Below are 22,327 nucleotides of genomic sequence, written 5' to 3'. Positions count from 1 at the left end.
GTTCGTCACCCCTGGACAAGAAGCTCTGGAACAAGAGGGATGGAGATTCCAAGTAGGTAAAATTTGTTTTTGATATGCTATTTTTTTACTTTTATGATGCCACATGTATCCTTTCATAGTTTTCTGTACCAAGTGAAAGAAATTACATTTTCTCAATGGCCATCCTTCAACTGAATGGAGACTGGGACCAGCCATGAAATTTAAGTCAGCAATACAACTGTGGTGTTGAAACATTCTTACCTTGCTTTAGTCAAACATAAAAAAAAAAAAAAAAAAACTACTCAGACTATCCAGCTGTGCAGTACAGTCATTTGGAATATTCTTGTGACCAGCATCTAAAGTTTGATTGTTTTGGAGTTCAGGCATATATGATAGATGGGTGAAAGACAGTAATAAGACAGTGTCAGCTGAATGTTTGCACACCTGCTTAGAGACATTCACTGTCCAGATAATTATTTCTCTACTAAATTCTGCCATTGGCTTTCAGTTTGTCTTTTACTCTAAGGGCATTGGGAGTCCTCTCTGGAACTCACAGCTTAGGAGAATTTCTGCAGGGGGCGCATATACAGCATGGGCTTCAGTGGTTAAGATGCTAGGCTATGTCTTTTTTTTTTTTTTTTTAAGATTCTTATTTCTTCCTACCTGCTCCTTGGAAATCAGAGTGAAGCTGTTAATGCCTTATTTTCATATTCATCTGTATATGTACGTGTATATTTACTTACGAGCATGGTTTTGTGAAAGCAAATTGATTGAGAAACTGGAATCCAGTCTGAGACTCAAAAGAAATTGCGTGTAATAGAGATTAAAATGTTTGAGTATGTATATTTATGGTGTTTTGACACATTTGGTTCTTAGAGCAATCCTAGGAATTCGGTCAGGTAGGGTCTAATCTTGGAATTACACATGAGGACAATGAGATTAAATATTATTTCTAAATTATCCTGAGGTGAGGAGCAGAGAGCCTGTGGTTTTTTTTTTTTTTCCTGTTACACCAAACTTCTTGTTTTATTTTCTCTTTATTTATTCATTATTCCCTCTATCTCTATGTTCTCTCTTTCCAGCCTTTACTGTATCCCTTTTTAGTTCCCTGCCCCCATCTCAGTCTTCATCTGCATTTGCTGCCAACTATGTCTCATTTAGATAGAAGTGAGGACACTAACCTTAGCTGCCAATGGCAGGTTGTCTTACTAGTCATAAATCAAGGGAAATGAAGTTTTCAGCAGAACGTATTGCCAATTTTGTTCCTTGGAGGAGATGTGATTACACATCAGGAAGGCAGATAGATACCAGGGGGCGAACAAAAACTTATAATGCATATTCATATTCAACTTTTTGACAAGGATTGTTTTTTTACCTAAAATTTAGGACTCTGTTAAATAATGTAAAGCTCAAAAATGGAACATGTTAGAGGTTGAATTTATGTAGTATTAATTTTCCCAAGTCATTTGTACTACATAGATCAGATCCAGATGGTTAAAAGATTTCAAAAACAAAGCATATGCTAAAGTCTCAGGCTGGATATTTTGTCTGTTCTGTGTCTGTTCCAACTCTGCCTCAACTATTGAAAATTTCCTACACATTTTGAATGACTTCCAAATGCAAAATTTTTAAAAGACTCATTTATTTATTTGAAAGTAAAAGTTAGAGAGAGGGAGAGACAGAGAGAGCTTCCATCTGCTGATTCACTCCCTAGATGGTTGCAAGGGTCAGAGCTGAGCTAGATTGAAGCCAGGATTCAAGAGCTTCATCTGGGTCTCCCACATGTATGGCAAGGACCCAAGCACTTGGACCTATTTCTGCTGCTTTTCCCAGACAATAGCAGGGAGCTGGACGAGAAGTAGAGCAGCCGTGACATGAACAGATGCTGGCATCAAAGATGGTGACTTTATCTGCTATGCCATCACTGTGGCCCTTGAATGCAAACTTTTAAAAGAATTCAAATTTTATTCAGTTTACTACTTACAATATTGTATTAATGAAGATAATATTATTTTTATGAAAATAGAAAACCTCAGTTTTCTCTCTGTGAGAGCCTCTTCTCTTTCCTCTACGTTGTCCTGTGAAGATACTCCATTTTCAGATTGCTCTTATAAATATTAGGCTAAAACTAAACTGATGATCATTTAAATGTCAAAAAAAGCATGATGGACTTAAGTTTCTGCACTGGTTCATTGGTTAGTAAGAATTGAATGCTCCCTTTTAGTCCATTGCAAATTAAGCAAAAGGATCTTCATTTTACACAGGGAGATACACAACATACAGTAACTCTTCATCAAGAAGAGATGTGAGGTAAAGTGTAAGAGTTTACCAAGATGTGCAAGGAATCATCCTGCCTTCGATAATTTTCCTTCTACCTCTTATCCAACTGTGTGCATTTGGGACAGGGGCATGGTTGTCTGTTCTCAGGTGGAGATCAATCTAATTTCACTCTTACCTGCTTATAGTTGTAATCCATGCCCTGCTTCTTAGTTCAGCAGAATTCTGTCTTACTCAGATGAAATACTCTAGAAAGTCACTATTTCTTTTATTCTTAGAAGGTGGAAGTTATGGTTTACTTTAGTCCAGTTGGGCTAGATTTAGTCAATTCTGGTTGAAGATTCAGCACTGGGAATTATGGAATTTTCAAGCCTAAAAGTAAGTGGCTTAATTATTTGTTTTTATTGCACAATAGGTCATTTTTGTTGATTTTTTTACATAAAATTCATATTTTTAACAAAAACTTATGATTAGCCTCACCATCCTGATTAATATGTGACTCAGTTGTGTACTGTCAAAAGGAAAAAGAACATGGAGAGGATCTAGAAGGTGCACTTCAGTTAGGACGTCTAGGTCCCACTTTCTTACTTCCATTGGAAAAATAGATTGCTTTAAGGCTAATAAATTCTATATGACTGTGATTCCCTGACTTAAAAGGACTCATTTAATATATACTTTGTCAATATTAGACATTATAAGCAACTCTGAAAAATCCTGTCATTAAGGCTATAAACAGTTGTGCTTTATACTCTGGAAATATGCTATTTCCTCAAGTTTCACAATAATTCCTCTTTCTCTTGATGCCATCTTTTAAAATTCTTCATTTTTCACTTTTCCTTTTTCCCTTTTCTCACAAGAAGTTCAAACCTGGAATAACACTTTTGTTTTTCACTGCTGTGTTTGAGATTCCAAGAGAACTAGTTTTATGCTTTCTGGTGTGACTACATGAATTTTCAGTGTATTGAAAACTGAAATGCAAAATGGTGTTGACTAGTAAAATGCTCTTTCAGGGAAATCTCTCTTCTCCTAAAGAGTGAGCTCATGGAAAGGTAACCTTTTGGGAGGTAAAGAGCCACATTACCTCGTGCAACACAACTTATATTTGTCCTGATCTGAAATATTGGTTCATTCTTAGAGTCAGCTCTTCAGACAGTGAGTGACAGCTAATGTCAGAAGTTCAAGAAAAGGCATAGTAAGATAAGGAAAGTAAGATAAGGCATAGTAAGAGAAGGAAATTGCATCCCAGTTCAACCTTTACAGTATAAAAACTGGCATCTTAAGTGTAGAATATTTCCAAGAAAGAGATAAATTATTATTTTTTTTAAATTCCTGCTTTTTAAGATTTTTATTTCAGTCATACAAGTTTCATGTGTTCCATATATACAGCTTTAGGAGCATAGTGACACTTCGCCCCCTTCCTTCCCTCCTGCTCACACTCCAACCCTTCCTCCTCCTCCCTCTCACATTCTCACTCCTAATTTTTACAAATATCTATTTTTAGTTAACCCTACCTTAAATAAAAGTGTTCAACAAATACTATGAAGAAATTTAAAAGAAGACATTGTTCTTCAACGGAAGAGATGATCTCAAAATATCTGTTTCATGCATTCCTTTACATTTCTGGTATTCTGTATCAGTTACCTCAGATCAGGGAAAACATAGGGTATTTGTCTTTTTGGGACTGGCTTATTTCACTAAGCATAATGATTATATAAGTTTTATGTTAAATCTAACATTTTGAGTTTAATAGGAGTGTTAGAATTTGAACTACTTAACTAATGCCTATTCTCTTGTTATTCCCCATACTGAACCAGATACTTTAAGGATTCAAAAGAAGAAAAATATATATTACTTGACCTCAAGAGAAAAAGTATCTAACATATTTAAACAATATTAAGCTATACCAGAAAGGACTTCAATGAAGAAGTCTAGAACAATATAAAGATGTCAATCATCAGCTAATATAACATATTGTTGAGCACATTAGTTGTACCAGTGTGGTTTAATTTACTCTTGAATAATATTTTTTTATTTAGCTTTCACTAATACTGTATTTTAATGAAAACTTTCATGTGGAAGATATTTTTTATCTAAATCTATGTGAGTAATACATGTACAAGTAAAGATAGAAAATGTACTGAAATTCTGGAGAATTTAAAAATATGTTCAGTTTAGCAAGACTCACTTTCCATTGATAACATTACTTCATAATGATAACAGTTATGCAAGAGAGGCATTTCCACATTTACTAATTGGGACAATGAAGTTAACATAAAAAATACAGTATTGTTTTGGGATTGAGGCTTAATATTTCTAAAGTCCAAACTCATTGTCTTTCAATTCAACTACATTAGCACTTCCTACATGACAGAGCAACAGTTGCAAATAAAAACTCAAAGATGTGTGATTTATGGCAGTGATCAGGGTGGAAGGTTATGTCTGGTATTAAAGCTGGATTTCTAAGTGCCCAGCCCACTAAATTATGCAAATTCAAAATAAGGATTAATATAGACTTGATCCTACCTTGAAATTAGCAACATTTCATAAGAGCAGTAGGAGAATTGCTCTACATAAATTGTGAAGTTGCAAAAAAATACCTGATTTGAAACACAAGTAATGTAAAATACTACTGAAACTAAAGTAAGCTAAAAAAAAAAAAAAAAAAAAGACAAGGGTCAAATAATTTTATATAGCCTGTATCCAATGGCTCAAACTATTTTATCAAGTTCCAATTTGATGTCTTATTCATTTAAGGAGCAAATTTTATCCCATTGTATAAAAGCAGAGAAAGATAATTTAAAAGAGATGATAAAACCATCTGAATCTCTTTGTACTCCATTGGGGTTAGAATAACCCTTATTTTAGCAGGATAAAACATGGAATTAAAAGTAGTTTATACAAAGAACAAATATTCTCTGTAGATCCTAATTTCTTTTGAAAGTTTGCAACTTACATGCACTGGATTTTTTTTTTTCAAGTAGAATTGTTGCCATATACTTTAACTTTTGGGAGAGAATAGACATTTTCTTAAGATTCACATTACTAGCTCAGGCCATAAGTTACACATTGTTTTTTTTTTCTCATTTATTAAAGTTAAAAAGTAGTTTAAATTTGAAGTAATCTTAAAATTAGAAAGTAGTCAAGTAAATGAATATATCCAGTGACAAATTCTCCTATCATATAGCTTTTACACAAAATAGAGAAAACAGTCATCTACCTTTATCACTTTAAGGATTCACACAATGTTTTTACCAGGAAATTTTGACATTTTGGGATTATTATCATTATTGAATGATGATAACAATTCTTCTTTATTGAAGATTGTTCATGTATATGACACTATGCATAATATTAGAAATATACTATATTCAATAAGGTGCATCTTACAGATGAGGCAGTCAAAACTTAGAAATCCTTAGCAACTTGCCCAAGGTCACCTAGCAAGTAATAGCTAATATATTGTAATGAATCCTCTGTTGTTGATTTTAAATTCTGTAACTTGTCTGATTCAGTATTTCAAATATCAAAAATTAAAGTACTCACTTGATATTTCTTATCCCATATATCACATTCCTTTTTGCTTTTCTCTATTGCTACTTACATAAAGAAACCAAAAATATCATGAATGCATATTTAATGTTAAACGCTTTATATTTAACAAGTTAAACTTTTTCTGTGAAGATATGCTACAGAAAATAAATCTATGCCTTATTATACATAAACAGTATGGCAGTGGAGGCCTCTCTACCTACTTCTGTGAGCAATATTGAATTGAATGTTGAATCTGAGCAAGTCTTCGATCTAAAAATATTGGGTAATGATGCTCTTAATTCAAGCATTTTAAGTTATGTCTGGAAAGGTTTTTTTTTTGAACCCCATTTAACAAACTTTATAATGGGAGCAAGGGCATGTGCCAGCTTTTTTGATCAAAATAGAAATTGTAGAGAAATTCTGGATGATATTGGGGGATTTACACACGTTTTGATGGTGGCATCTGTTCCATTTTGTAGTGGGTGGTTTTGTAATTTAGAGTGAGATGTAAGTGTTAGACTTGCCTTAATGGTCTGGAGAGACCTAAGGGATTGACCTGTAAACTAGAAAGAGTTCCAGGATGACTGATGCCTCTGTGTATCTGTGTGTGTTTTTAGGCCTGGTAAAAATTCATGCCTAGGGCTAGTTAACAGTGTGTTACTTAAAGAGCATTACAAAGACCTACATGTGTTTAGATCAAGAGTTTAGATTCTAACCCCTGCAGATTTGGATGTTTTGTGGTTTGAAAGAAGCACTCTGGCTATATGCCAGGTTTTCGTTTTGATAAATTCTTGTTGTTCTGGAAAAGTTGCAAAATGTCTATAAATTCTACCTATCTTCTCAGCAGGAAAAAGAAAGGAATCAGAGACTGAAGAAATATAGAGCAGTAGTTAAAGACAGAAGTAAAATGCAACCTATCATTCTAATGTTATGTACACAGTGTTTTACTAGCATGTTGGGTAAATATACCTCAACTAGCTAAAGGCCACAGTACAATCTTTAGCTCAGAAACTTAGCTCAGCACACACCATTCTTATTCCTTTTCTGAAATCTGTCTTTTGTGTACCTTATTCCTCAAAATTAGGGTAGATCTGCTATATAAAGTACATAATATCATTGAAGGACAAAATGTATATTAACGTTAGGACTACCTGCAGAGACAGATGGAACTCCCACTAAAAACTGTCTTGGGTATTAGAACAGATTATACCACATAACAAAACCTAGAGGGTTTATAGAGGTTCATTACTTATACCATTGAAGTATCAGGAAAGAGCAGGGAAACCCTCTTTTTTTTGTTTTGACCAAAATATGACAATGTGAGAATGCTGCACACTAAACAGACCACTGGAAGGACGTGTGCACTGACAGAGGAAGCAAGAAGAGACCATTGCTGCTTGATTTGATCTCCTCTGGGAACATGCATAGCAAGCAACACATTTTTCACTGCTCAGTTCATTTCCACAAATGATTACAAATGTGCACCCATATTTATTTAAAGATTTATTATTTTTTTGAGTTACACAGAGAAGGAGAGGCAGAGAGAGAAAGGCCTTCCTACTGCTGGTTTGCTCCCCAGATGGCCACAATGGACAGAGCTGCACAGATCTGAAGCCAGAAGCCAGGAGCTTCCTCCAGGTCTCCCACATGGGTGCAGGGGCCCAAGGACTTGGGCCATCTTCTACTGCTATCCCAGGCCATAGCAGAGAGCTGGATCAGAAATGGAGCAGCCAGGACTTAAGGCGGCGCACATGTGGGAGGCCAGTACTGCAGGTGGCGGCTTTACCCGCTGTGCCACAGTGCTGGGCCCCCCAAATAGTTAGTTTGAAGTTTACAAATATGTTGATCTACTAGGAAAATTTGTAAATATGTAATCTTGAATTATGAGGGATTACTTTTGTTCAATAAATATATTTTAATTGAACCACTTTGGAGAAAGTACTTGTGTTTTCTCTTACCCCCAGTTAGTTGTTGTTGTTTTTACTTCCTTTAAAATTTTCTCTATGCAAAATGAAGATTGCACCATTTTAAACAGGTGGGAGAAAAGTTTTTTAGTAGTTAAATCCCTTAAAACCACTAAAATCATCCTGTAAGTGCTTTGTTATTTATTCTTTGGTAGGATATGTTATTGATCTAGAGTGAAAATAGAATGAAGCAGTTAAAACTTATGATCAAGAATTAGAAACTTTAGATTTAAACCACAAACATTAATGATCAGGTATGTGGTATATTTAAAGTAAGCCATTCAACCTCTTTGCTATTCATTTTTTTGTCTGTAAAATGGAAATGATGGCATCAACAATATAGTGCTCTTGTGAGGATTAATTGACTTACATTAATGTACAGTATAAACTTGTTCTAGCACAGAGAGGAATGTTCAATATTTTCAAGCTATCAGAAGCACATTCCATTTTCATTTTCTTGGTACAATTATTTGTAGTATTCCCTTATCACTATTAAAATGCCCTGATTTGAACAATTGATTTTGTGATCACTTTGCAGTATCAGTGAACTCTAAAGCTTTTTGTAAGTTTTATGGGAATGGTGCCGTAGTCAACTATTCAATAGTTTTTTACCACGACATAGAGAAGGCAACTGTGTAATACATTGTAACACTGGGATTAAATAATTTGTGCTTGAAACAATATTTTTATTCATTATTCCAATTTGGATTTTTTTTTTCGTCTCACACTTCCAAAGTCAAAGCCCAAGGGAACTATGATTGTCATGGACAAACTGGGCTAAATAGCTACCTGAAAGGAAATACATTTGCTAAGACTAGCGTGTTCATTTACTTCTGCCAATATTTAGAATTTGATCAATGTTGAAAGCCGCGTGTTATATTTCAATCCAATGCAACCATTTTGCAGCTGTTCCTTCTCAAAAGAGGTAGAATTTGGTATCAGGAGATCTTGCAGTCGATGTTTTGTATGGTTTCTATTTAGGGTAAGTAAAGTGTTATTAGCCAAGGCTGGAAAAGACACTGCAAGCAATCAGTTGACATATCTGTTTCAGAGGTGAAATTTTCAGTTGTGTTGAACACTTTTCTTGCTATATCTGAGCCAGTGACTTTAGAGGTGGCACAATGACCTCAAGACACAAAATCCTCAGGGCACTATACAAGAAGGTCTTCTTCGGGGGATATATGTTTTGCTTTAATGGAAACTTGACATTTGGAACCTTTGGCTATGACAGTTTCTTATCACTCCTAGAAAATGATTACATAGCAAAAAGAAAACAGAAAAATGTATTTTTCAATTAAATAAAAACATTGGTCTCAGAAAAGTGAATTATTTTTCTTCAACCTAGTAAATGACAGGATTTCTGAAATGAAAACCGGCAGAAGCAATAATTTGAATATATATCTATATATATGCACATGTATATATATATGCACGTATATATAATGGAATTCTATATATCAGATAAAAGAAACAGTTCATAAGTTTACATTCTAACTGATAGGTTTAAGATGATGAGAGAAATTGTGGGTACAATGAGCCAGTTAAATCATTGGACAAACATGGTGCATTATGATGCTTTTATCGATATTTATATATAATTTTTGATAAAATAGGCCTTAATAATAGCTCTTAAATAAGAAATGTCTACTAGCCTTATGGAAGGGGTTCCTTTGGAGGGCAAGAATCTTTACTGGAAAGAGAAGAAATTGAAGTTTACCTGTAGTGTATCATGTATTTGTTAAGTATCTTGACATGCATATTTACAAAGCACATCTTTGGAGCTTGGATGAGGATCTCTATAGAGCTAGTGATAAAAACATTGAGGGTCCCTATAGGGTTAGTACTAAAAACATTGAGGACGTGCACAGGTGATTGCCCCTTCTGATATTTCCAAGAGTATTCTGAGGCTCATTTTGGAAATTCTGAAATTCATACTCTCGACAAATCCATACTCCTTTCCTTTTCCTACCTTGTGGTCTCTCTCTTGTGCCTCCTAATGGCAAAACCTAATCACAATCCAACTAGAAAGTGAGTCTGAAAATGTGATTCACCAAGTCCCATGCCTAGAATCACAGAGTATGGAAGACACATTTGTCACCACGAAACATTGATAATTAATTGACATTGTTTTCTTTTTTATTTTTATTTATTTTTTTTTAAATTTTATTTAATGAATATAAATTTCCAGTGTACAGCTTATGGATTACAATGGCTTCCCCCTCCCATAACTTCCCTCCCACCCGCAACCCTCCCCTCTCCCACTCCCTCTCCCCTTCCATTTGCATCAAGATTCATTTTCAATTCTCTTTATATACAGAAGATCAATTTAGCATAAAGATTTCAACAGTTTGCACCCACATAGAAACACAAAGTGAAACATCCTGTTTGAGTACTAGTTATAGCATTAAATCAAAATGTACAGCACATTAAGGACAGAGATCCCACATGAGGAGCAAGTGCACAGTGGCTCCTGTTGTTGACCCAACAAATTGACACTCTAGTTATGGCGCCAGTAACCACCCTAGGCTGCCTTCCAAGTTCGCTGACTCTGATCATATTTAGACAAGGTCATAAAAGACAGAGTGAGGATAGTAACCAATGATCCTAAGAGTGGCATTTACCAGGTTTGAACAATTATACAGCATTAAGTGGGGAAGAGGACCATCAGTACACACAGGTTGGGAGTAGAGCCATTGGTGGTAGAGTAGAGGTTATGATTACAAAGGAATGAGGCCCAAGTACGCTAGACAGGGCCTAGAACAAAGGACAGAGTCATTATTAGAGGAGCTAAGAAAGGTGCTGTCTAAGCTACAAGTAATTTTTCTGATTGAGAGGCAAATAGAACCCGATAGAAGGGGCTTGATAATAATCTGGTGGGCTTTAGGCCTTGTAAGTTCAGAGGCCAAGACTTATCTATCTCTTTACATGGGGTATATCCTAAGGGAGGTGTGAACCTCCTAGGGGAAGGCACTCTGTTGACTTTCATTACTTGGCTGGCCTGGGAGGAGAGCTGGCCAGGTAAAGGCAGGTGGCATCTCTAACAAGAAATTTACAGTTCAGCCTGCAATGTTGCTGACCCTACTTGACCATCCTCTCAGCTGCAGTGGTCACTTTGGAAGCTGGGCTGAGTGAAGGGCTTTTCAGCTTAGAGCCAATAAGATCTGTGGCTCTGACCTGGGCATCCTTCGACTCCAGGGCAGGTCCATTTCCAGTGATCCAACTCTTGGCAGAGCTGCCAGGGCTCTTCACAAGCTGACTTCTGCTGAAGCCCAGGCTTACCACTTTGAAAGCCACTGCAGTGGACTGGCCTGTTGGGTCTCCTTGAGGGCAGATCACTGTACAGATCAGCCATTAATAGGCCTGCCACCCATTGCTTCTGATGCCTAGCTTTCTTTTCCTCCTGGTTTGTGTTAAAGCAGACCAGAGGATGCAAGTCAAGGGAATGCCCGTGTCCCATCTCTAATCTTCGGTGGCCTGAACTACAAGTCTACAGTCACAGGCATGTTCTGTAGTAGTTTTTCTAAGGTAGACAATGCCCATGAGGAAAATTATATTCTCACTTTAAAACTTTCTTTCCCTTTGGTCTGAAAGGGAGGTTTTTTTCTACTTACTGTATACTTCGCTGAAGGCGAAGTGCATCTAGCTATGAGATTATTATTTAAGTTCTTATTTTGGCTATGCTATTACAGAAAAATGTTAGCCATCTCTTTTATAAGGTCTAAAGATTAAATTGTGCGTCCTACAGATTCCTTCATAATAGAATTAGTTTCCTACCTTGAAGAGAATAGAGAAATGAAAGAACAAGTTGGGCTTAGAATAGAGAAATGAGGGAGCAAGTCCTAGATCGCTTGCTGACAATAGCAATATCACATGAATACTTAGCAAACAGTTTCAACCATTAGATAACAACTTAAGAAAACATTTACCAGAAGGTCCAATGCCTTCTATAAATTTTAAGAATCATGTATTTGAAAACACCTCTTAAATATCTAACATGGTATAGTTTGTTTAACCAGTAAACTTAAGCACAACCATATAAAATGTTTTTAGTTTCTTTCTACCAACAAGTAAAACATATGATACACAGATTCAGGTCACACAAATTAAAATGTATCTTTGAATGATTTTAGCAGCTTAAATTTATGGACAATCTTATCTATAAGCCATTTAAAATAAAACTCTTAATAAAATTTCCCCATGTGGACATACAATATGTACACACATATAACATAGCATAATAGACCAATATAGCAATTTTAATAATAGCTTTTAAAATCTTTAACTCTTTTTGTAGATTGCCAATTGATTTGAATTGCTTTTTGTTTTTGGTAACCTCAGTTAACCATACTTCTTCTGAGTTGGTACTGTTAATACATTATTGGCTTCATCTGTTTACAGAGCCATCCCAAAGTACTGAATACAATAGAAGTGGCTGGAAAAAGTCCATAGGAACCTATAGGAGGACAGCCAAACACAGAACCAACAACGTTTTAGTTTTATGAGCAGCAAATCATATATAACTGTGGATGACAAAAGACTTTAAGTCGCCATGTTTAAAATTATAAACTCATCAACCAACAAGAGGCACTTGCTTACTTCACAGTATTTTTGAAAGCACCTGTAGGATTTTACAATTATTTAACCCTTTAGGCCTCTGGGGCTTTCTCATTAATATAACTATCATGTCTAGTAACACAAGATCATTAGACTTTTTAATTCTCAAACATTTGTATTAATAGCATTTTCCATTATAGAAACTTAAAGTTTGGTACCACATCACATTTTGACAGTACTTCTAATATACTCCAAATAGACTGATTAGTTGGTGTCTCTATAAGATGAGAGACATAGGTCCTTCGATTTTTTCAGTTGAGCCCAAATTGGAAAAACCAAAGTCCAGGATTTACTGGAAATTTTAGAGACCAGATGTTTGAAACTTTGATTTTTTGAATGCCTGTCAAGAATGCCAAGAAGGCTCAAAATCCAAAATATCTGGTTGAAATAAGATTCCTTAAAATCATGACATAATATAGACCAAATTTGATCATTGTCACAGGTGATTATTCAAATCTTTGAAAATAAGCACATATTTAAATAACCCATAGCTCTTAATAAAAATTCATCTGTTTTTGAACAATTAGAATTTAACAGACATCAAGAGAACATAATAGATTACTTTAACACATTGCTTTAACAGAGCATCAGAGTTTAATTCTATGTCAAAGAGAAATTGAGCTTCCTGTGATCTTTTGCTATGAGGTTTCCTTCCTTTACCTTCTTTCATATTGGTGACCAAGTTTCTGTGTTTCTGTGTGTAACACATCTTTAAGCATCTTTTGCAGGGCAGGATGAGTGGCAACAAATTCTTTCAGTTTCTGTTTGCTATGAAAAGTCTTAATTTCACCTTCATTCACAAATGAGAGCTTTGCAGGATATAATATTCTGGGCTGGCAGTTTTTCTCTCTTAGTACCTGGGATATGTCTCGCCATTCCCTTCTAGCTTGTAGGGTTTCTGATGAGAAGTCTGCTGTGAGTCTAATTGGAGATCCTCTGAGAGTAATCTGGCGTTTCTCTCTTGCACATTTTAGGATCTTTTCTTTATGTTTCACTGTGGTGAGTTTGATTACAACATGTCGTGGTGAGGATCTCTTTTGGTCATGTTTATTAGGGGTTCTATAAGCTTCCTGTACTAAGATGCCTCTGTCCTTCTCCAAACCTGGGAAATTTTCTGCTAGTATGTCACTGAAAATGCCTTCTAATCCTTTCTCCCTCTCCATGCCTTCAGGAACTCCTAGAACCCAAATGTTGGGTTTTTTAATAGTATCCTGTAGATTCCCGACAATATTTTTTAGATTTCTAATTTCTTCTTCTTTTCTTTGGTTTGCCTGTTTCCTTTCCTGTTTTCTGTCTTCTAAGTCTGATATTCTCTCCTCTGCTTCGCCCATTCTGTTTTTAAGGCTCTCTAATGTGTTTGTCATTTGATCTATTGAATTCTTCATTTCATTATGATTTCTCGTCACTATCACCGTTTCTTGTTCTACTAGTTGTTTCATTTCATTTTGATTCCTCCTTAATATTTCATTTTCACGAGAGAGATTTTCTATCTTGTCCATTATGGATTTCTGTATTTCAAGAATTTGTTTTTGAGAACTTCTTAATGTTCTTATCAAATTTTTGAGATCCTCTTCTTGCATTTCTTCTATCTCATCATCTTCATAATCTTGAATTGGGGTATCTTTTTCATTTGGGGGCGTCATAGTGTCTTCCTTGTTCTTGTTACCTCGGTTTTTGCGTTTGTTGTTTGGCATGTTGGAGATATTTGGTTTCTTCACTGTGGTGTTGTTTCTTGTTACACTATGGCTCTAGATTAAGTGGACTGTCTGCTTTCGGTGGCGCCTTAGAGGCTTGAGATGAGTGTGGACTGAGAGCTGAGGGTGTGTGAAAGATGACACTCCCAGGTTAGGTGTGGTAAATCTCTCTTTTTTTGATTCAAAAGGGAAGTAATTCCGCACAGCTGAAGGTAATTGGAGGTAGTTAGGCAAATGATATACCCACAGAAGCTCTTTCCCAAGGACCACACAGGGAATCTGTGCTGCCCTCAGTGTGGGCTCCAATTCTCCTGCAGTCTCCCACTGGGTTGCCAAGTTAGATGCTAATCTCCTGTTATTTCACCCCTCCCCCCAGAGTCAGGTTTTTCTGCTAGGCTCAGGGCTGGTGCAGACCTGAGGTCGCCCTGCTTATGACGTATCTCCAAAATGGTGCCTGCTCTTTGTCTTGCTCGCCTTTGAAGGGTGAGCAGAGAGAGAGAAACTCGGGTCCGTATCGGTCACTTTTTTTTTTTCCTCTCTCTCTTCTAGTTAGCCTGGTGAACTTTTCCCCACGGAGTTTCAAGCCTCGTTCCCTCTAGTCTCCTCTTTCTGCTTTTCCGCTGGTGTCTCGGGCTATTGATGTTCGGCTCACCTCGTGTTCCAGCGCTGGTGTGTTGATTCTGCCGCTGGTGTCCCGAACTTGGGCTCCCACGCTCTCCACGCAGGTCCACTGTGAATCACTAGTTCCGGAAGAGTTTCCTCTGCTGTTTCTTCCCCTACTCTTCCTTGACCCTGCAGTATCTCCACTTATATTAACCTGTCTCTTCCCCGGGCTAATAGTGTGCTCCCTGCCTATTCCGCCATCTTGCCGCTCTCTCTCTAATTGACATTGTTTTTAACTTATGTTTTCAGGATTGAATAAGACAACATATACAAAGTATCATCTCTAGAATATGGAATATACATAATAAATGATAGATAAAATACAAGTAAATCTATTTCTTAGCAACCATTTATGATACAAAATATCTGAGTAACTTTTGTGACTGAGACACAAATGATATATAACCAGGGATACACTGCTGTATAAAAAAAGCTACCCATTGGGGCTGGCGCTGTGATGTAGCAGGTAAAGCCATGGCCTGCAGTGCCCACATCCCATATGAGTGCTGGTTCGAGTCCCAGCTGTTCCACTTCTGATCCAGCTCTCTGCTATGGCCTGGGGAAGCAGAAGATGGCCCCCAAGTACGTGGGCCTCTGTACCCACATGGGAGACCTGGAAGGAACTCCTGCCTCCTGACTTTGAATTGGCACAGCTGCAGCCATTGCAGCCCATTGGTGAGTGAACTAGTACATGGAAAACTCTCTCTCTCTCTCTTTCTCTCTCTCTCTCTGCCGCTCCTTCTCTCTCTCTGTAACTCTGACTTTCAAATAAATAAATCTCTTAAAAACAAAGCTATCCACAAAAATTATGTCTTTCAATAAAAACATTTATGAAATTTCATTAATTTGTAGGTCTGGGATTTGAGCAGTGAATTCTCACCTCACTGAGTGTTGCATTATATTCATTCACCACCAAGGTCATTGGATGATAGCTGGAAATTAGGCTGATATTAAGAAACAAGATGACTTGACTTGTGAGGTTATAAGGGTGACATGTTGAAAGAGCTCAGCAGCTGATACAGTCTTTTCATGTACTTGTGTTTTCATAAGACCTCCCCAGGAGATGGTGAGACTTCTTACATGCTTTAGTGCTTCAAAAGACCCTGGTGGAAGCTGACAGACCTCCCCAAATCTGGCACCCTAATTGGCTCAGTGTTACTTGTACCATATTCTTTAAGTTGCAGGATATTATAAATAACTGGAGGGAATTCCACCTACCTCTTAAATTTGTGGCCAAGTTTAATCTGCCACTTCAGTGAAGAAGAAACAAATCAGACTCAAGAAGAACAGATAGAATTTAATTTATGGAAAAACATGCACCTTCTTATCAATGCCATCTTTGACCTGATCTTTTTTTATAGTTTTTTATTGTATTAATGATACTATTCCCATATGTAATTAAAACAATTAAAATTAAAACCATTAAATGCTTAATTAAAATAGTATGCATACATTTCTTCAGTGCAAAACACCAACTAAATAATTTTCATAAACAGGAATTTAGGACATGGTATTTTATTGCATGGAATTTGGCATCTAATATCTGAAGGAGTACTTTACAATCTGAAGACATGTAATTTATAAGTACATAATCTTCATCCAAAAATTCTTTGGTTTATGCAGATACTCAGTCGATTTATGAAAAGTATGTCTTGGTAAAGTTTGAATAATATTTTTATTTTTGTAAATTATCTTTTTTATGAATTAACAATTTTGTACTTCTAACTGTCTTTTAAATAGATTATTTGAGGCGAACTTTTAAAAAATTGTGCAATGACATAATTTCAGTTTTATTATATAATCACAATTTTAACTCTCTACCAAATAAATAATTTAATAAGAAGTTGAAAAACCACTGGTTCTCAAAAGTATAGACAAGGGCTGTAATCAATGATCAAATCTCAGAATGTCAATTTTGCCATAAATATTGCATTTTTGTGCTCTATATTTTACCACAAATCAGGGAAAATATATGAAATTTCTCTTTTGGGGACTGGCTTAAGCATAATAGTTTAGATTTGCATTCATTTTTTTTTGCAAAAGCCATGATTTCATTCCTTTTATGGCTGAGTAGTATTCCATAGCACAAATATATATCACACTGTCTTTATCCAATCATTACTTGATGGACATCTGGGTCAAGTCTATATCTTAGCTATTGTGAATTGACCTGCAATACACATGAGAGTACAAATAGCTCATATGCTGATTTCATCTCATTTAGGTGCATTCTCAGAGTGGGAATGCTGGATCATATGGTAGATCTACTTTCAGATTCTCTGTACTGTCTTCCATAATGGCTATACTAATTTATATTCTTACGAGCAGTGTGTCATGGTACATTTTCCCCCACATCATCACCAGCATCTATTGTTTTTTGATTTTTCAATAATAGCTAATCTAGGGTGAGGTGAATCTTCATTGTGGTTTCTATTTGCATTGCCCTGATGGCAAGTGGTCCTGAGCATTTTTTCATGTATCTGTTGGTCATTTGAATTTCATCCTTTGAAAAACATCTGTTCATTTCTTTTGTCCATTTCTTGACTGAATCACTTGTTTTGTTGTTGGATTTCGTGATTTCTTTATAGGTTCTAGCTGTTAATCCTTGCAAATATTTTCTCCTTTTCTGCCTCTTTGTTAAGTGTTGCCTCTTAACTTTGTTAAGTGTTTCCTTTGCAGTTCAGAAGTTTCTTATCTTTATATAATCCCATTTGTCTATTTTTGCTTTAATTTTGTGTGCTTTTGGAGTCTTCTGCAACAAGTCTTTGCCTATGCCAATGAATTGCATAATTTCCTCAATGTGTTCCTCTAGTAATTTGATGGTATCTGGTTTTAAATTTAGATCCTGATGCGCCTTCTTCTCTGTACCATAAGTATCACTCTTAAGGGTTATGGGTTATTCTTAATGTCCTCTTTACTCAATTTATCTCATGATCTGATTCCTGGATGATTAAACTTGTAATAGGTGGTCCCAGGTGTAGTCTGAGAAAATATGTGCTAAGATGGGGGTTTGGGAACTCTATCACTCCTATCTGTGTTTGAAATTAAGTTCTCCTCAGCTGACTATTGGTGGTATATAGTTACTGATGAAGGTGTGGGTAAAATTAGCCTGTAAATGAATAATAAATTGGGATAATACTCTGCAAGAAAGGAACTGTGATGTTTGAGGAGTTTTAGAAATATGAGGAGAATAGTAAATATTAATGGAGTAGAATTTAGTAAGTTTTCTATACTCATTTGAGTATTTGCAATAAATTAGGAAAATCTGTGAAGCATTTATCTTTAATTAAACTATGTAATCCAGAAGATAGCCTATATAACATCTGCTTCAGATAAGTAGGGAGATCTAAGGATCAAGCCCAGGACCTAAATGTGCGAGTAATTGGGTTCAAAAATATAAAACTCCCAACAAAATCCAATCTGATATGCTAAGATCAAAATCCTGATTTAGAACAAAATGGCCATGATACATGTGAGAGTTATCTAAATTGATTCCCTTGAAAATGTTAAATCCTACTGTCTAATTCTTCCAGATTTTATTACCTACCCACAGCTTGGAGATGAGGTAGAGGTCCACTTGCTCTCTCTCTTTTTCACACACACACACACACACACGTATACTCCAAAACTAAACAAAAATTTTAAAATGTATCTGTCTTTTAGGAGTCTATATATATATATATATATATATATATGTATATAATGTCTTTATCATTAACTAAAGTATTTAACAAAAAACACAGCTGAGACGTTCTGCATGTGCTTTTGGAAAGAAAGTACTATACCCAAAGGTGTTACCAGATATAGCCAGTACATACTGGTGAGATTGGTTATTGAAAGTGCTTTGATCAAAGTTTGAGTGAAAGGCAATTTATCAATTAGGGAGCGTTTTCTTAGGCATAAAGATTTAATTTCCTAATAAGAGCCTCTGTAAATGTTAAAAAACTCTACTAGCAAGGATTTAGAAGCATGGAAAAGTGGTGACTGACAGTAAAAGAAGTTGAGATGCCATCATTGCTGGGCTAGGGAAAGAAGTATCTGCATTATGAAGAAATTTTTGATCAAAATAGAAAGGCATTCAAAAGAGTAATTACTTTACTTATACCATCAAAAACAAACCTGTAGTGGATGACTAAGTATTTGAATGAACTTAATCCAAATAAAAAATAATAATTCCTTCTCCAATGTAACTGAACCAGCTTCTAGTTTTTGCATATAGTATATATAATATAAATGTTTTAAATTCTTATTTTGAAGCTCTAAACCCCATTCACTATATTGAGCAATAAGGTCTTAAGTTTTTCTTTTTTTTAAGATTGATTTATTTGGAAGTCAGAGTTACACAGGTGGGGGGGGGGGAGAGAGAGAGAGAGAGAGAGAGAGAGAGTCTTTGATCCGCTGGTTCACTCCCCAATTGGCTGCAACAGTCAGAGCTGTGCCGATCCAAATCCAGGGTGCAGGAGCTTCTTCTGGGTCTCCCACATGGATGCAGGGGCCCAAGGACTTGGGCCGTCTTCTGCTTTCCCTGGCCACAGCAGAGAGCTGGATCTGAAGTGGAGCAGCTGGGACTTGAACCAGCGCCATACGGTATGCCGGCACTGAAGGCAGCAGCTTCACTGGCTGTGCCACAGCACTGGCCCCATATAGAATATATTGATCAAAGGGACCAGGTCCTCAGTAGGAAGTACATAGCAACACTGTAGTAGCTATACACAGCAATGGCTTCCTCTGGTACTTGGCCTAAAAAAGTTTTTAGAGATACTCCCCAATAAATATGCACAAAGTAAAGAGAAATTTCTAAACATTCAAAGATTCTTGGATACAAGGTCCATGTTAATATTGTTACTTAGAAGACTGATGTAACGTTATGACTCTCAATTACAGCGGGGGATTACAGAGTGGAGTAAGGAACAAATGAAGTCCTAGCAGATAGTGTTTCTCTGTTCTCTGAATGTATAATGAATATGAGCATATTTAATAGTTTGTCGGCCTCACATAGGATCCTTGGTCTTTGGGACAGAAGTTGCTCTAGTAGCAAAGATCAAGTGAAATTTCTCCCCTGCTGTCCTTTTCTCCCAAAAAAGACAAAAGAAATAAAAAACAGTAAATTAGGGCATAAGAAGATGGCAGAAATTAGTACCATTCCTACAGACCTAAAGGGTTCAAGTCTGGTGCTGCTCATCAGAACTCTGTTTAATTTACCACTTTAACTTTTGAATAAAGTTAATGGATTCTGGAGAGTGGTTGTAGATTTCCACAAATCAATCAGCTAGTGGTCCTAATTGTAGTCCCCATGTAAGATATGCTTTGATCAAACATAGTTACCAGTATGTAATATGCTACCTCTGGCTTGATGAATCCAATTTTCCTTTCTTATCAGAAAAGAGAATCGTAAGTTAGTGGTATTCACTTTAATGGACAATATCCCTTCATGGGTTTTCCAAAAAACTACAACTCAATCTCTGTTTCAAAATAGACTCTAAAGAGGCATAGTGCTCTCCTGTTACCCTGTAGAACAACCCGTGGATTCAGTATATCACCTATTCAAGTGGAATGATCAATAAGTGGTTGCTATTTTGCAAGTCTTCATAAAACACACAGTTCTTCAAAGATTGGATGATAAACCTAATAAGGCTTCCTTGGCCAGTCATCAAGAGCATCCTGGAATCTCCTATCCCAAATGAAGGACACTATTGCATATTTTACTTTAAATCACAACAAGGAAAGCATAATGTCTGTGGGCCTCTTCTATAATGCAGGGAGAAAATTCTACATCAAGAACTGTTGTCCCAAAGTTGCTTTGGTTGCATAAAATGAAATCACTTTGGTAAGGCCAGATTTGTGATGCAATAGCCTGGCTTCATGGGAAAGAAGACCAAACAGACATGATAATATTGATAGTGTTAGTGATAGGAAAAGAAGTCAAGATTAGTTTTTTTTCCCCAAAATAAAAACAAAAACTTAAAGATTTATTTATTTGATTGAAACTTGAAATTACAGAGAGAGAGGGACAGACACAGAAAGAGGTCTTCTGTCTGCTGGTTCAATCCCCAAATGTCTACAATGTCCAGGATGAGCCAAATGAATCCAGGAGCTTCATCGGAGTCTTGCATTGGGGTGGCAGAGGGTCAAGCACTTGGACCATCTTCTGCTGCTTTTCCCTGGCCATTAGCAGAGGCTGCATCTGAAGCTGAGCAACCAGAACACAAACCAAGGTCCAGGAGGGTTTCTGGCATCTCAGGTGGTGACTTTAGTCACCATGCCACAAACGCCAGCCACATTTAAAATTAGCTTATAACAGAAAGAATCTACACAGACGATGCCATGTACAGAAGAGAATAATAGTCCTGCTAGCGATGGAATTCCTAATCTGGGTCCATCAAGAGGCCTGGCAGTCACAGCTGTCCATTTCAAATTGTGTTTGTCGGAACTACCAATTCATAATGCCAGTTGGATCCAGGAAAAATCCATTATACAATAAAAGTGATACATTTGGGATTGAACATGTCCAATACAACAGAAACAAAGTTACATGAATACATATCCCAGATTGCCATGTGTCCACCCCCACATCACCGTAGGATTTCTCCCTCAGATTACAAAGGATGTGAGAAGGAGATATCTGTGCTCCAGACATATAGAGGTTATAGTTCTCAAAGGAGAACTCCATTAGTCCCCACAGTGAGGGGAAAAAATCATGAGGCTAGTATTTATATATCAAATGAAACTTGCACTCAGAATGTATAGTGTAAATAAAACAACTCACTTTATAAAAATTTAAAAGACTTGAACATGTAATTTGAAAATGAAAATATATAGATAACAAGCACATGAAACAATGCTCAATATCACTAATCAACAAGAAAGTTCAAAATAAAACCCTGATAAAGTTCTGTTACACACTAATTCAATTTGCAAAAATTCAAGAAAATCTGCCCATACCAAGTGCTGTTGAGAAGGTGGAGTGACTGACATTCACATTTACTGCTAGTGGGAATGGAAAAATGGTATAAATATTCTGGTTCAGTTTGTTAGTTTCTTAAAATATAATCATACACAGTTCATATGATTTCCGTTTCTACTTTTAAGTGGCTCTGCAATTGAAATTACAATGTATTTGCACACACTTACCATACCCAAAAGTTCAGAGTAGCTTTATTTGCAAATCCAAAAACCAGAATATCTGGATGTCCATTAGTAAGTGAATGGATAAGTAGGGAAATGAAATGTGGTCTATTTGTGTAATAGGATACCACTCTGCAACAATAAAGAACCAACCATTGATCCAGGTGAAACCATGCATGTTCAAAGTCATTATGCTAAATGAAAGAAACCATGCAAAAAAAGATATAAACTGCATTTACAGAAGCTTCATTACTTACAATGCATTTACATCCCCATAAACTCATCCTAAGTTTAAGTGCACTTTATATCTCTAACCTACTGATCAAAACTTAGAGCATTAATTGTTTAACCTTGTGGTTGTGTGCCTGACTGGGAGCTGCTGCTCATTGCTATTCCTCAGATTCGTGAGAATCTCATGCTGTGTGTTACTATGCTGGGGAAAAGATCAGCACCCGAAGTGAGATTTCTACTGAATGCACA

At 36.3% G+C, this 22,327-nt stretch overlaps 1 long non-coding RNA gene across 1 annotated transcript in view; it reads left to right on the top strand.

Moving 5' to 3' along the window:
- Window positions 1-22,327, top strand: part of LOC133772179 (uncharacterized) — a 486,159-nt gene continuing 463,832 nt past the window's right edge. Inside the window, exon 1 of the long non-coding RNA XR_009867760.1 lies at window positions 1-52. This is a non-coding gene — a long non-coding RNA (uncharacterized LOC133772179). The remainder of the gene's footprint in view (window positions 53-22,327) is intronic.

The sequence above is a fragment of the Lepus europaeus genome, chromosome 13 (assembly GCF_033115175.1).
Source record: "Lepus europaeus isolate LE1 chromosome 13, mLepTim1.pri, whole genome shotgun sequence".
In the NCBI taxonomy this organism is placed as follows: Eukaryota; Metazoa; Chordata; class Mammalia; order Lagomorpha; family Leporidae; genus Lepus; species Lepus europaeus.
The sequence above is the reverse complement of the archived record's forward strand: the minus strand, read 5'-3'. Positions and strand labels throughout refer to the sequence as shown.